The 15,779-nt window shown below is 40.9% G+C and overlaps 1 protein-coding gene and 1 pseudogene across 1 annotated transcript in view; one reads left to right on the top strand and one right to left on the bottom strand.

Annotated features, from left to right (window-relative positions):
- LRBA (LPS responsive beige-like anchor protein) overlaps positions 1 to 15,779 on the top strand; it is a 1,038,582-nt gene that overhangs the window by 625,827 nt on the left and 396,976 nt on the right. The gene's annotated exons all lie outside the window — the stretch shown is intronic.
- Positions 9,469 to 9,601, bottom strand: LOC141124327 (U2 spliceosomal RNA; annotated as a pseudogene).

Here is a 15,779-nt window from a genome sequence, read left to right as displayed (position 1 = left end):
TGCTGATCTTGCACATGTGCGGTGCAATCTTTATCAGCTTGCCATGCCAAGCTGACCAAGTATTTCCATAAACACCAATCATAGGTGTGCGCAGCCTATTGCTTTAGGGTGTGCACCCCAAAGCTCAAACACACGTTCTTTTCTCTGCAGCCTCAGCTGCACGGGACAGTGAATTAATCGGAAGTGCTCTGTGCTGAGCGGCTTCCTGTTTAGTCACAAACTGAAGCATAGTAAACACAGTTTACTATGCTTCTGTTATGAATGGGCACTGTGAGTGTATGTGTTTACTGTATTCGTTTAGAAAAGGTAGGGGCTGGTAAATTACATATTTACTAGCCCCTTCCACCCAGGCTCCACCCTGAAACATCCCCCACAGCAGCCAGGAGGAAAGGAGGGAAGCCAAGCCAGCAGCACTGTGGGGGGGGGGTTGCCCAGGCAGTAGGGGGAATGGGTACCACACATAGGGATTAGGGGGGCCCCAGGCACACCCCCTGCGCATGCCTATGATGCCAATGTTAAATATTACAGCAGCAGTGACATGCCAAGTTGACCAGGATCTCCCATGAGCCAATGCAAAACCGAAAATGACGGCTGCTAATGGAGGAAGTGAAATTGGATATAGGATTAAATCAGGTAAGTGAACAGAAAAATAAATATTACATTGCCAATTCATTTTAAGGATGCACATTAGTGCTGCATGGTGAGGAGTGAAAAATGTGGGCGGAACTCTGCTTTAAGGGTTAAGTAACCATGTGTCAGAGACTGCTTTAAACTTTTCCCTACTCAAAAATTTAACAATGCCTACAGATGGGCTTTGAAGTCTGATACATGTCGATGATTATTGTCCCCAGTGAGTTATTGCAATTCCATCTGAAAGTATACCTCGGCTTACCTTCATTTTACCCACTTTACCACTGTGTTCAGCTGCTGTGCATGAAACCAAACCTTAGAATAAGCTACACGTTATGGAAGTTGAGGCTTACACAGAGAATAAGTGCTCCTATTTGACAGCACTGATAGGCCCAGCATAATCACATGGAATGAGTTGCATCATGAGCTACTTGATTTTTGTAATAGCCAAGGTTTTTATTATTGTAGCGCTACCCTCGTGAGGGCCGCTGATAGAATCTGTACCCCACTGGTTGCCCCGACTCTGCAAATTCTCTGACACCCTGGGTTCAGTCATTTCTTTACAGTTTACACCAATAACAAGAAATCTACACAGTATTAGTAAAGCAGTTCAGGTTTGTTTACTGTGATAAGAATGACACATAGAAATGCACAGCAGAACACTATGGATAATGAAGATTTATTATCTGAACAATATAGCACTAATATGAAATGCTATCTTGCAGTTTAGAAACTTATGCTGACAAGGTAAAATGTAAAACGACTAAATTAAATTGCAGAAACCTATGTGAACAGGCAGCAGAGAGGCAGGGGACTGACACTTAATAAAACGATGTCAGGCCACTCCCCTCTATCTCCTCAGCCCACAGACACTTAACATCAAACATTAGCAAACTGTTGTGATTAATTTGGCTGGCTCCTTTAACCACTTCCCTACCCACCTATAGTCAAATGACGTTCACAGATGGGACCCGGTGCGAGTGTCCGCCGGGCACCCGCGATTGCCCGTTAACCGGGCCGGACCGTGGATCTGTGTGTGTAAACACACAGATCCACGTCCTGTCAGTTCAGAGGAGAGCGATCTGTGTTCCCAGAAATGTGGAACACTGATCGGTCTCCTCCCCTTGTGCCCCTCCTCCCCCTACAGTTAGAAGCATTCCCTAGGGAACACATTTAACCCCTCCCCGCCCCCTAGTGGTTAACCCCTTCATTGCCTGTCACATTTACACAGTAATCAATGCAATTTTATAGCATTGATCGCTGTATAAATGTGAATGGTCCCAAAAATGTGTCAAAAGTGTCCGATGTGTCCACCATGTCGCAGTCACGAAAAAAATTGCTGATCGCCGCTATTATTAGTAAAATAAATAAATAAATATATATATTTTTTAAATGCCATAAATCTATCCCATATTTTATAGACGCTATAACTTTTGCGCAAACCAATCAATATACGCTTATTGCGTTTTTTTTTTTTCCAAAATTATGTAGAAGAATACGTATCGCCCTAAACTGAGGAAAAAATTTGTTTTTAAAAAAAAAATTGAGATATTTATTATAGCAAAAAGTAACAAATATTGTTTTTTTTTCAAAATTGTCGCTTTTCTTTTGTTTATAGCGCAAAAAATAAAAACCGCAGAGGTGATCAAATACCACCAAAAGAAAGTTCTATTTGTGGGGGAAAAAAGTACGTCAATTTTGTTTGGGTACAACGTCGCACGACTGCGCAATTGTTGTTTAAAGTGCGACAGCGCTGAAAACTAAAAATTGGTCTGGGAAGGAAGGGGGTGAAAATGCCCGGTATTGAACCGGTTAAGAAGAGTTCTAGAGGATGAGAGCAGGTTCCCTTGTGTTAGACAACACTTAAACACTTGTGACAAGAAGATAAAAGGGGTTAATGACAACCCTGCAGAATCTTCAGCTAGCACTTAAAGTATGATGAAGGGAATAATCCTTGATGTTAGAACAAAGCAACTTTAACTGGTACAGGATTGGCTCCTTTAAGAATGCAGAATGTTCGTGTGACCTAAACACAAATGGTCACCATGTAGAACTACTGAGGACAGGGATGTGAGCAAAGCACAGATGTCTGCATACAGTGTCTATGGGATTGACTGAACTTATATCCAGTAGAACTACAAGCATCGGGAATGCGAACAGAGACGATGTCAATATGCAGTGTATATGGTATTAATGGGCAGGTACCCGCGCAACAGATGTTGCTGGTAATGATGTAGATGATGATTAGGGCTCTTTCAGGACTCTGGGTCCTGGCTCAGGTGATGGTGTCTGACCTCCGTCAAACCGCGCCGCTGCCTTCTCGGATCTGAATTGCAGGTAACGCTGAAGGATCAGGAACAGCCTGCGGACTGTGGTAGATAGGAATCAATGCTGTCCGCAGATGTCCCTCTGTATGCAGCTGTAGATAGCTTTCTCCTATGCAAGCCGCGACTCAGCTGCAGCTCACATTGGCAGAGAGCTCCTGCTGACAGATCCAGGCCGATGTCCCAAAAGAGCAACATAGGCCAGATCCAGCCTTTTTATATCCTCTCCCAGCATTCTGTTCTCTCCTCGGCAATCTGGTGGTCTTAGTTCAGGCCAGTCCTACTGAAATTGAAACCCCAGCATTCTGAACTACACATCCCACGATGCTTTGCTCTGCTCGAAGTTCTGTTTTAGGAAATGACACATGGAGTCCAAGCCAACACTAGAGGGAGACAGCTCCTCATTAATAACACTGCATACTGTCACTGAATTGCATAGCCACCTCTTGGCTACATTATATTTAGCATTTGGATTAATAGTAAAAAGTCCCATACTTTACAGTAAAGCCTAGCATATGTATATGAAAAAAAGCATGTGTGTAAATAGTGTTTTTTCATGAAACTTCAATGGGATAAGCCATCTAAATGTACCCATATTTTAATAGCTCAGAGAAAATCTTAAAACTGATTTTACCAAACTCTTTGGAGATGTAGAATGAGTGAAAATTGCACTGAGCGTGTAATTTAATTATAAAAAGAAAATAGTTCATTTACACTCACCACTGCTTCCAGAGCTAGATGAGGTAAAAGCCAGCTAAAGTGATATTGGCTATGATGTATCTTCAGTATATTGGAATCAATACTAGATTAGTGGGTTTTAATTGCTGTTGCTTGCAATATGTGTATCATGCTGACAAATGCCCTTTTATATGAAACAATAGAGTGAAAGGGCGAAGCATGTTCACCCATTTGTAAATTTGAATTCAAAAGCCTATTCTTGAGTTATTTGGGTTTTCTTGAAAGTAAATATATACTTATTTATGTTAACATAAATAACAAATGCAAGCAGTCTTACCATGATGGATAAATAAAGAGTAGTAGAAGGGTTGAAATACTTTTTCTTGGGAAAATTCTGCTCAATTAGGAGATGCAAATTTAGAATGAACGAATCTCCCTTTAACAGAGATCAATTAACCTAGAGCCTAGCCCTAAAGATATGTGACCAACACTGATGCTAGCCTGAAACATTTCAGCCCTTGTTTTGCCATTTTTTCAAATATCCTAACTTGGCTGACTGTTAACGTTTGAATATACAACCCCTGGCAAAAATTATGGAATCACCAGTCCCTGAGGATGTTCCTTCAGTTGTTTGTTGTTGTAGAAAAAAAGCAGATCACAGACATGGCCAAAAACTAAAGGCATTTCAAATGGCAACTTTCTGGCTTTAAGAAACACTAAAAGAAATCAAGAAAAATAATTGTGGTGGCCAGTAACAGTTAGATTTATAGAACAAGCACCGGGAATAAATTATGGAATCACTAAATTCTGAGGAAAAAATTATGGAATCACCCTGTAAATTTTCATTACAAACACTAATGCCGCGTACACACGAGCGGACTTTACGGCAGACTTTGCCCGGCGGACGGGATTTCGTCGGACAATTCGATCGTGTGTGGGCTCCAGCGGACTTTGTTTTCTCAAAAGTTGGACGGACTTAGATTTGAAACATGTTTTAAATCAATCCATCGAAATCAAGTCCGGTCGAAAAGTCCGCTTGTCTGTATGCTAGTTCGACGGACAAAAAGCTACGCTAGGGCAGCTATTGGCTACTGGCTATGAACTTCCTTGTTTTAGTCCGGTCATACATCACGTACGAATTCGACGGACTTTGGTGGATTGTGTGTAGGCAAGTCCGTTCATTCAGAAAGTCCGTCGTAAAGTACGTTGAAAAGTCCGCCGGGCAAAGTCTGCTGTAAAGTCCGCTCGTGTGTACACGGCATAACACCTGCATCAGATTAAATCTGCTTGTTAGTATGTAGGTAAAGAGGGTAAATCATCACGCATTGTTGCACAAGATGTTGGTTGTTCACAGTCGGCTGTGTCTAAAACATGGACCAAATACAAACAACATGGGAAGGTGGTTAAAGGCAAGCATACTGGTAGACCAAGGAAGACATCAAAGCGTCAAGACAGAAAACTTAAAGCAATATGCCTTGAAAACAGAAAATTTACAACAAAACAAATGAGGAACAAATGGGAGGAAACTGGAGTCAACATCTGTGACGGAACTGTAAGAAACCGCCTAAAGGAAATGGGATTTACATACAGAAAAGCTAAAAGAAAGCCATCTCTAACACCTAAACACAAAAAAACAAGGTTACAATGGGCTAAGGAAAGGCAATCGTGGACTGTGGATGATTGGATGAAAGTCATATTCAGTGATGAATCTCGAATCTGCATTGGGCAAGGTGATGATGCTGGAACTTTTGTTTGGTGCCGTTCCAATGAGATTTATGCAGACGACTGTCTGAAGAAAACATGTAAATTTCCACAGTCAATTATGATATGGGGCTGCATGTCAGGTCAAGGCACTGGGGAGATGGCTGTCATTAAATCTTCAATAAATGCACAGGTTTACATTGAAATTTTGGACACTTTTCTTATCCCATCTATTGAAAGGCTGTTTGGGGATGATTAAATCATTTATCAAGATGATAATCTTGACATAGAGCAAAAACTTTGAAAAAATTCCTTGAAGAAAGACACATAAGGTCAATGTCATGGCCTGCAAACAGTCCGGATCTCAATCCAATTGAAAATCTGTGGTGGAAGTTAAAGAAAATGGTCCATGACAAGGCTCCAACCTGCAAAGATGATTTGGCAACAGCAATCAGAGAAGGCTGGAGCCAGATTGATGAAGAGTACTGTTTATCACTCATTAAGTCAATGCCTCAGAGACTGCAAGCAGTTATAAAAGCCAGAGGTGGTGCAACAAAGTACTAGTGATGTATTGGAGTGTTATTTTGTTTGTTTTTCATGATTCCATAATTTTTTCCTCAGAATTGAGTGATTCCATAATTTATTCCCTGTGCTTGTTCTATAAATCTATCTGTTACTGGCCACCACAATTATTTTTCTTGATTTCTTTTAGTGTTTCTTAAAGCCAGAAAGTTGCCATTTGAAATGCCTTTAGTTTTTGACCATGTCTGTGATCTGCTTTTTTTCTACAACAATAAACAACTGAAGGAACATCCTCAGGGACTGGTGATTCCATAATTTTTGCCAGGGGTTGTAGGCTCTCCTTAACACCTTCCCGCCAGGCTTATAGCAGAATGATGGCCGGGCAGGGGCTTTGCTGTTCTGAGTGGACATCAGAAAGCACCATTTGTGGGGCCGTGCAGCCTCACGATCTGTTACCAGCTGTGTCCACTGGACACAGCCAGTGGCTGATCAGTGTACCAGCTTGCTTTTTGGTACCATGCGACTTATGTGACCAATCACAGCAGGTCACATGGCACTTGTAAACCATAAATGGCTTCCTTTCATGTCAAACATTGTGTACAATTGTGTTGCTAGCTTTGACCAATCACAACAAAACAAACTGAATCAGATTCTTTCTGCAAAATGCTTGCTTAGAGCAATGTAATTCATCGCTATAAGCAATCTTAATGTGTAGGAAAAAAAAATTATGATCACTTCCCCAGAGTAGTACAATGTTACTATGGTAACATTATATTGCTCTGGTCACAGTGTGTTTAAAAAAAAAAATATATATATATATATATATATATATATATATATATATATATATATAGAGAGAGAGAGAGAGAGAGAGAGAGAGAGAGAGAGAGAGAGAAAAATAGACAAAAAAATACAGCTTAAAAAAACCTGCCATGCCTCTTAATACCTTGGATTGTCTACTTTCCAAAAATGGGTCATATGTGGGGTATTTGTACTGTCCTGGCATTTTAGGGTCTCATGAAATGAGATCAGTCCATCAGTACATCAGGATCAATTTTCAGATGTATACCATAGTTTGTGGACTCTAACTTTCCTACAGGATAAATAATATACACTAATTTGGGTTTTTTTAACGAAAGAATTGTAGCATAAATTTACATTTTGGCCTCAGTTTATTAAGAATAATTATTTATTTGCAAAATTGTATAACAGAAATGAAGTAAAACATGTTTCTTTCCTCCCAAATTTTCTGTCTTAGTTTATTTTGCAAAAAAGAAAAACCCCAGCAGTGATTAAATACCACCAAAAGAAAGATCTAGTTGTGATAGCAAAATTATGAAAATTTTGTTTGAGTACAGTGTTGCATGACTGCACAATTGCCATTCAAAGTGCGACGGCGTGATACCTGAAAATTGGCCTGGGCAGGAAGGGGGTAAAAGTGCTCTGTGATGAAGTGGTTAATATCATAACAGACCATGTTGCAGATATTTGTCCGTCAAATTGCTATGCGCATATGTTTTTAACCACCTCAGCCCCGGAAGGTTTTACCCCCTTCCTGACCAGGCAATTTTTTATTTTTTTTGCGATACGGCACTGCGTTACTTTAACTGACAATGCAGTCGTGTGATGCTGTACCCAAATAAAATTGATGTCCTTTTTTTCCCACAAATAGAACTTTCTTTGGTTGTATTTCATCACCTCTGCGGTTTTTATTTTCTGCGCTATAAACAAAAAAAGTGATAATTTTGAAAAAAATAAACAATTTTTTTTTTACTTTCTGCTAGATTACATGTTCAATAAAAAAAAAATGAAAACAAATTTCTTCAATTAAGGCCAATGTGTATAATGCTACATATTTTTGGTAAAAAAAAAAAAAAAAAAACCCCAATAAGTGTATATTGACTGGTTTGCGCAAACATTATAATGTCTACAAATGATGGGATATTTTTATGGAATTTTTTTGTTTGATTTTTACTAGTAATGGTGGCGATCAGCAATTTTTTGCGGGACTGCAACATTGCTGTGGACACATCGGACACCTAACTGACACTTTTGACACTTTTTGGGGACCAGTGACACTAATACAGTGATCAGTGCTAACAAAATATGCACTGTTACTGTACTAATGACACTGGCAGAGAAGGGGTTAACACCAGGGACAGTCAGACAGTCAAAGGGTTAAGTGTGTCCCTAGGGGGTGCTTACTAACTGTGTGGGGATTGCTCTGACTGGGAGAACACAGAGATCTGTGTTCCTTCTTAGCAGGAACACAAGATCTCTATGTTCTCCTCTGTCAGAACGGCGATCTGCCTTGTTTACATAGGCAGATCGCTGTTCTGCCTCTCTAGGAAATGATTGTGGGTGGCCAGCGGACATCGCATCCGCTGGACCTGCTGATTGACTCCCCCTCTGTCCAATCAGTGTGCACGCACCCCCAGAGGCTACTGCAGTAAATGTGTGGAAAGTGGTCCAGAAGCGGTTAAATATGAAAACCTTATAAATGGTGACTAAGATGTCAATAATAATTCTGTGATTGAAAAGGTAATGGTAGATGACTGACCATTGTTCTAAAGTATGCTAACTTTTTTTTTTTTTTGAAAGTCTATGGCGTTCATAACACACCCAAAAAACTTCACCCGGTGCCAAAAAAATGTGCGCGCACACAAAGAGTGAACACAAAAAAGTGGGTACACAGACGTGCCAATTCCCTGATCCTCTGGGGCGTTAGGCTCCAGACGGGGACAAAGATACTTTACAATGGTCTATCTGGCCAAAACCAGACAGACCCCGTTCTCTGGAGGGCCTGCCGAAACAGAACCCACCCAAGTACTAGGTGGGGCTCCCCCGAAGGGAGACCCCATGAGGGAGGGCGAACTAAGCCAGAAGGCCATGTCCACCCCTTCCCAAGACTTTCAGGGCTGGCCTGAGGACCCGCATCCTTACTCGTCACACAGTGAGACAAAACCGTGTATAAAACATAAAAAGACATAAAGTGACAAACATAGGCATCAAAATAAAATAAATAAAAGAAAGTGGGGAAGGGATAGTGAAGAGGAGAGTGAAAAGGGTGGCCATCGTGTAAAACAATGACCAGGCCCTCCGGCCAGGAATAAAAATTTCCTCTGGTCCCAGCCAAAAGGCCCGGCCCAAGAGGCAGGTGCTAAAAAAGCGTGTTCTATGGTGCAGTGACCGTGGTGCCTCAAATCAAAGTGACTGCCACTCAGTGATTTTATGGCACCCCTGGACTGCCACTCCAGGGGCACATACTCCATAGGCTTTCAAGACCAACCCTGACCAACAGCTCAGGCCGATGCAGCCCGCCCCAGCCAGCAAGGTATCAGAACATCATGAGAGCCACATAGGGAGACCAAACTGGCAAAGCCTCCCCATGGGATCCCAGTGCTCCCACCTAATTATATTCGGGGGTACCGGCCAATTCCCCTCAATAACACCGAAAAGGGGCAGGCTTTCCGAAAAACTGAAAGGGGCATAAACCACACCAACCTAGGCCAGAAGGCCAAGGACCCGACCCTTCAGCCAGGCCCAGTGGTTCTCCACCCCCATCAGAAGGCTTCCCTTTCGGCTACAAACCGCTGCAGGTCACCTTTACTCCAGCAGGTTTTGCATAGCAACCGCCATCCCATCTCTATCTCGCCATAGATCAGGAACGGAAGCAAGCGCCACCTCCTGGAAACTGATAAGAACAGATACTACACTTGATCTTAGCCAAAAGGCCGAGAAGCGATGATTGTGTGCTTTGCATGCCTACCGGAATTTTATCCATCATTTTTGTACATGTCCACCTAATTTCGTAATGTCCTAGCTATTAAAGACGGAAACAAAAATCTGACCTCCCCTAACACTTTGTATAATATTTTGGTATGTAAGCTATGATTGCAGTCAACATTAAGTAGCATAGGCAGTAGGTATAGACACATCATTTTTGTTAGATGTTGTATACTAAATTGTATCTAAAGTCCAAACGTTTTTTTGGATATAGTAATAATAGGCTAGCCCTTGTCAATGTGTGTTTTTTTTTTTTTTTTTTTTTGCTGCCTGTGTCCCCCTCAGGATATATTCAGATTTATGTGTGTTTTAGCAGAAATACGGAAGTACCATTAATTTTTATAGCAACCTGCAAACACACGCCAAATTGCTGCTGCAGGACCATGCAGTTTGGTGCGGTATGTTTTTGGAAAAGAGTCAGGGACTTATTTTCTTAGTTTATAATGTGTAGGGTAGCTCATTGAAATAGTCTGCCCTACATGTGACGCGTGCATGCTCCTATAGTCGCGAAACTCAAGGGTAGGGGTCCCCAAACATTCTGAACCAAAGGCCTGGTTAACTGTCCTCCAGACTTGGAGGGGGCCAGATTGTAGCCAGTGGGAATAGAAAATGATCTGGCATCAATGGGAGTGAAGAATGTTCCATCGTTGGTATTAGTGGGAGGAATAATGCCCCATTGCTGGTATCAGGGGAAGGATTAGTGCCCCATCATTGGTATCAGTGGGAATTATAGGGCCCTGCAGTTGGTGTCAAGGGGAGGAATAGTGCCCCATTATTGGGGTCAGTGATAAGGGGCGAGGGATAGTGCCCCATCATTGGTATCAATGGGAAGTATAGGCAGTTAGTGTTAGTGAGAATTATAGTGCCCCATTGTTGGTGTGAGATGAATAGTGTCCCAAGGACCTGATGAAGGCAATCAAAGGGCCACATCTGGCCCCCAGGCTGCAGTTTAGAGATCAGTGTCCTAAGGAGAATCACTCTCTATTTGTGCTGATGAACATTATCTTGGGGCTGAAAGTGAGATAAAATTGTTCTAAATTTTGAGCTGTTACCAGAACAGTAATAGAGGGGAATTATTCCAGTGGGAACAATTGTCCTGGTAATTGTCTAAAGTGGGGAGAAGGGGGTTTCCCTTATTTGGAGAGATTTCAAGTCATCTCCTATTGTGCTTTCAAGACATCAAATTAAGGTAAAACTCCCCAATGTGACACAGATTGCAAAAAAAAAAAATTTTTTTACTTTATCCAAAATAAAAAGTTAGTCTGTACAGATATTGTTCTTGTCAAAAAGCAATATATCTGGTGCTGGCAGTCTTTAAGAGATTCTCCATGTGCATGACTACAGTTTGAAACGTCACAGTAGCTGGGTAATTCACCTCAAAGATTGCCAGATCTTGCAGCATATGTAAATACAAAGTAACAAAGTGCCTTGGAAGTAAATCTATATTGGCTAGAAATAGTGCAAAATCAGATGGAAAGAATGCTTTTAAATTGCGTATCCGGTCCACTCCAGACACAATCCACCCAACTGCTAAACTGCACTCTTGTCACTACACGCTGGAGCAGCCAATGATAAGTGCTGAGGCTGTGACAGCTAATGTGTTTTGGAGGCCATGTAACCACCAGCAAGGGCTCTGGTGAGTGGGGCATGGCCCTTGAAACACATTAGCCATCAGCTTCAGCACACATCGCTGGCTGTGCCCGAGTGTAATGGTACTTTTAACTGTTCCCCACTGCATTGAAAAGAGGATACTGATTTGTTTGTTTATTTTTATTAATTTTAATATTTTTTTTTACTTTAAAACAATACTCCTGATTTTAGTTAAGCCTCAATTTTTCTTGCATAATTGGTTACTATTTATGTAATGATATGATCTTTGTGTTATGCTGTTTGAGTTGGTGTTTGACACTGGTACTTTAAGACTATGTGCAGACACAGAAGTCAAAGCAATCCTTTGAAAGGATTGATGGGGCCTAAAGCAGCCTCTAATGTGAAGGTGGCAGTGTAAATACCTGAAGACGAATGTTCTCTGTTCTGGCGATCAATACAGGCCCCAAGACTATACTTCTGGCTATCTTCTAGTTAAAAACAAATTTGTTAATTCTGACAATTTAATTGCCCTTTCCAAGTTCACATTAGCTTTCTTCAGAGAGAGGCACGAGTCATTTTTCACAGTGGAACTCTTCCCTAGAGTTATTTATAGGAGTCATTGTCTGGAAATTTGTGTTCTAAGAGATTTGTGGTGTTAATTGAAACAAACTGTTTTATATGCAAAGTCCCCAGAATGCCACACAAAAGATAATGTGGACAGGCCCTGTTTCAAACTCATCACACTTTTTTCAGATAATTTACTGGAGAAGATGCTAATATTCCTTTATGAGTGTAGAGTTATTAAGCCCATATCTCAGAGAGTGGATATGTGGCTGCAAATCTTACACTAGCTAATGCCTGTGAATCTGCTCTTTCCATTTGTTTTAGAAGGACTCTTGTCAATTATTTATGTCCATAGCTCTAGATGCACTTGACATCTCTGACCTGCACTTCACTTCAATGAACTTCCTTTTGTACTGCCTTTGTTTCCAGTGTCATCTGTTTAGAACAAAAGCATATTGCAAGTTATACTCTACAAGGTGTGGTATTTCTTGTTTTTTTCAACACTATTATTGTCGGATAGCTTGCATTGCTGTAACTGCTTGATTTAGTATAGTAACTGCTAATATGAGTCAGAAAAGAAAATGAATTGTCACACTCCAGGCTGCAAAAACTTTTTTTGTTTATTGAACATGAACCAGGGCCACGTTTCGCGTTTTGAAAAATCACTTTCCAGCTGGAACAGAGATGACCTACAGAATATGGTGATTTATTTTATTTTCTGCTGTATTCACCAGAGTGCAATAAGAATGATTAGAACCTGGATATTTTGCAGTGGCGTCTGTGGTGACCAGTACACATATCTTGTGGATATGTGAACCTGATCTTGCCTAAAAAGTTTCAATCATGTAGCGCGGAAATGTTTGTGGCACCGTCAAGTACCTTTTTGCACTTCTTATTCTCTTCTGTGTCTCTGTGATGCATCCTTTCTACAACAGTCCCTGTGACATTATGCAGACTCCAGGACAGCATATTGCTGTGGGGTATTCAACTTCTAAGTGTCTGGCCTGGCATGGATACACTTAGGGCATATACCACCATACCCATTTATTTAAAGACTCAGATGGTTACCGGGCATTATAGACAGTCTAGAGAAAACTGCTCTGCCCAGAGTACTTTACTCTCATGCGCAAGCTTACATCGAGGCACAACAGTGGCCAGAGAAATTGAGCTTAATAGCCATTGTGCAGACTGTGGTCTGTTGGCTGACAGGGAACCCTGAATGGGGCAGATATAGGACTAGGTTTTCCGCTTTATCCATAGAAGTTACAGTTCTGAAGGTAAGGCACTACATTGCAATTTGACTTTTAGATTACATTTTTATTTTTTTCATCTTTTGTGCCTGGAGTTCAAGTTTAAGCTTTTAGGCTGAAATTGAAATGTAAGTATATATATATATATCTCTATCTATCTATCTATCTATCTATCTATCTATCTATCTATCTATCTATCTATCTATCTATCTATATATACTGTATAATAGCCTGGAGGAAACACATGGTACACTACTTTAAAATACATTTAAGAAAATGTTTATCTTAGTGGCTGCACAATAATATTTGAAAATCAATTAAGCTTTATAATCATATTTATTCTTTGAATAGAGGAGAACAGTAAATGTTGGTTAAGAGTAACATTTAATATTAGCAATGTTTCTCCAGGAGAAGTTTAGATGAGTTAAATTACTCAGATTAATTTGTCTTTTGGGGAAATGTTTTGGCTTACTTTGTGCTACAGTACTTGTTTTGCTGCAGAACTCTGCTAAAATATTGTAGTATCTGTGTTGCATGCCAATTACCATCTTTGTCTGAAGATTTGAACTGCAGTTACTTCTAGAAGAACAAATTGGTTTTCCATACCATTGGCTATATTAGATTTTGGCTGGCAATTTGTTATTGACCGTATTAATCAATTGTAATATAAATGTTACTGATGTGATTAGCAGCACTGGGGTTGATTTACTAAGGAAGTTGAGCATGTTTACTTTGCACAGTGAATTTTCACTTCCTTTAGTCATTGAAATTAAGCTATGCTGACCTATATCACCCAATCATGTGTGAGCAAAATCTAATTATTTTTTAAAATTTTCCTTGAACATGATTGGGGTCATTTTTGTTAAGTGAATTTTCACTTCGCTTTACCTCATTCAATAAGCTAAGTGAAAATTCATGACAGCTCAGTCTCTATGCAGGTTAAGCCCGTGCCATTGTTTAAAATGGTGGTTTATGCCAGATTTTGTACAAATCAAGCACGCTAATGGCACAGCTCTCATATGAGAGCCAGAGTTAGAGATCAGAGGGGGGAGGGGTCAGTGTGTGAAGGGAGCAGTGAGAGGTGCACACAGGCAATGTATTGTCCAGGTCAGGGCAGATCAAGGCCTGAGCCTGAGGGAGAGTCCATGAAGGACAGAGCAGCTAGGGAGCTATAAGGAAAGATGCAGAGCTGAGGAACAGCATCTGTGCTCAAACACTGGGACGTGTTTGATGGTCATAAGGACCAAGAGGTACTACTTGGAGCTGTAAATCTGCCAAGAAGAGCCAGGACATTGATGGTGAGAACCCCCTGCGTGGGAAGAAGTACCTGTATGAGCTTTAGACATTCTTTAAAAAAAAGTGGGCAGGAAAGCCCTGAAAACTATTTCTTGTGTGGAGTAAACTCGCTGTTTTGGCACTACCACTGATCTACAATACCCCAACATGTCACAATAAATATAATATTTTTTTAACACTCATTTGTTTTATATATTCTTGATATTCTATACATTCTATAGCAGGGATCCTCAAACTATGGCCCTCCAGCTGTTGCAGAACTACACTTCCCATGAGGCATTGTAAAACTCTGACATTCACAGACATGACTAGGCATGATGGGAATTGAAGTTCCTGAACAACTGGAGGGCCGGCCGCAGTTTGAAGACCCCTGTTCTATAGTATAGTCATCTGAGCAAGGAGACACAGGTGAGTGTAGCCACTGGACACAGTGAGTGGGTGAGAGAGAGTGAGCCAGGAGTCTGACCATGTTGGTGCTTACTTGTGGATGACTAACAAAACTAGTTAAAGATACAAGTTTACAATTGTATGAGTTTCCAGTGTCTTTTTTTTTTTTTTTTAATACATTGTCTTTTAAGTAATGGAGAGCACTACCTAGTGCCTTGTCATGCCGGCTCCAATGAGGAATGACAATGTGTGATCAGTGTGACATTGACCCCCCCCCCCTACACTTGGCTCACTCCCTGCCCCCCCACCTGCACTTTCCCCTAAGTAGACAAAAACACTTGCACCGGTCCTGCGTGTAACTAAAAACCAGAAATTAAAACCCTTGTCACTTTGGGCAACTTACAAATTCACTGGATACTGTGTAACCATCCTGGAGCAACAGGTTCTGTTTTTCACCACACAAGTGTGATTTGCACCGAGACTTGGAATACAGGGTTAAGCATCCTTCCTAAGTCCAGGTACACGCTGCTGCAATGCAATTCAATTTTGATTTTCATTGTGTTCTTATATAGTGTAACTTGGATGCTACTTTGAAGAAGTTTGCATGTTTTGTGGGGCCAAAATTATGCTGGAATCACACCAGAGTAGTACAGGAACCTTTTCTAAAATTGTGCTGAGTTTCATTGATGTGCACCATCGAAATCAATGTGATTTCTATTGTCATGCAATTATGTGCGACTTAATTTTTACCTGAAATTGCACTAGTGTGAACAGAACCTAAGCAGACTGGGAGTTTGGAAGAGCCTGACCAGCTTCAGCTGGGCCCATTAACTCTTCAGCCTGCCCAAACAGCTTGCTACACAACTGAAAAAGAAAAAGGGCTTCATACTGCCTGAACTTGGGACAAATATACTGTATCTCCCATCTAGGACACAACCGGCAGTTATTTCCTGGCCTCCTGTCAGAATATTTCTACACTATGTATCATCATTAGTAGTTATCGTGAATTTTGGGGACTTTTTCACTATATTTGATACATCTGTATTTTATT

The sequence above is a fragment of the Aquarana catesbeiana genome, linkage group LG01, assembly GCF_042186555.1.
Source record: "Aquarana catesbeiana isolate 2022-GZ linkage group LG01, ASM4218655v1, whole genome shotgun sequence".
Taxonomy (NCBI): Eukaryota; Metazoa; Chordata; class Amphibia; order Anura; family Ranidae; genus Aquarana; species Aquarana catesbeiana.
This window is presented reverse-complemented; position numbering and strand designations above follow the sequence as displayed.